Raw genomic sequence first — 1,157 nt, forward strand, 5'->3', positions numbered from 1 at the left:
TGGGCTATATCAACCCAACTGTGTGTTACTGATAGGAACACATGGGGTGGAGGAATATTGTAGCATTGTAGAGAGAAAAATAAAATAGTTCTTGGATCAGATGGAATTTCCTCCCATGCTTTGAAAAATGATAGTGATGATGAGGGGATACATTTCAAAAGGGCAGAGAAGGTTAAGGAGATATTTCCAAGTTTGAATGAAAATGTCGACTACAGAATAATAAAGTGTGTTTGGGAGTTATACAGGAGAACTATTTAGCCCAGGATAGAAGTTCACACAAGGAACTAATGACATTATGTTTCTTTTAAAAAAATTTTACAACACAAACATAAACAGTAGCCTTTAACAAAGTTGGAGTACGTTTTCTTTTCTTCCTTATAGAACGAGAGTTGAAAGTTGTCTTCAACATGAATTGCGAATGTTTTTCTTCTTCATATAGTCTCCACAGAGAATGGAATTCACACTTCTAACTTGAGTAGGCAGAGGAAAGACACGTTACAGGGCTCACTTCGGCAGCACATATACTAAATGGGAAGGAGACAGAGGAGATGGGCACGGCCCCTGTGCAAGGATGACACGCAAATTCATGAATCCTTCCATATTTTTCCTGAATGGAGTTGAAGAAACAGTCTCCTTAGTAAAGTATCACAAGTATGGAAAAGCAAGTAACCGATGTACTCAATAATCATATGAAACCAGTAGATGAATAACTATACACTCACACGAGAGAAAAAACACAAGTTTAAAAGGGGGGGAAGGGAAGAGAGAAAGGGACTGGTAAGTTCTCACCTAATGGGCACAGTATAAAAGTACATGACGCACCTCCTGGTGTGGGGTTGGACTTTACCTAGCAAGTGAAACAATGAGTAGTTTGTACCTTTATATTAATCTGAAATAAAAAGAAAAAAGACATCTATTATAGTAATTCAAGATTCTCCAAGCACAGTTAACATCTTTGCTTTGGGAGCCAGCAGGGTAGTCTTAAGTAGGAACAGAGGCAGTCCATATGGAGCCTTTATGAGCAAGAGGGAAAAATACCTCTTTACTCAAACATATGATGGCTCAGGCAGGGATACGAATTGGTAAGCTAAGTGTGAGCTGAATTTGAACACACTTGACCTTAGTCAGGTGCCCTTGGGCAGTGTACAACTTTCACC

General features: G+C 39.1%; 1 non-coding gene across 1 annotated transcript; it reads left to right on the plus strand.

The window, feature by feature from the left end:
- The first annotated feature begins 500 nt into the window (after window positions 1–500).
- LOC111727798 lies at window positions 501–606 on the plus strand. The gene has a single exon (XR_002775261.1). It is a non-coding gene; the product is annotated as a U6 spliceosomal RNA (small nuclear RNA).
- The last annotated feature ends 551 nt before the right edge of the window (window positions 607–1,157 follow it).

Source organism: Otolemur garnettii, unplaced genomic scaffold (assembly GCF_000181295.1).
Source record: "Otolemur garnettii isolate 467f Iridium unplaced genomic scaffold, OtoGar3 scaffold00124, whole genome shotgun sequence".
Classification (NCBI taxonomy): Eukaryota; Metazoa; Chordata; class Mammalia; order Primates; family Galagidae; genus Otolemur; species Otolemur garnettii.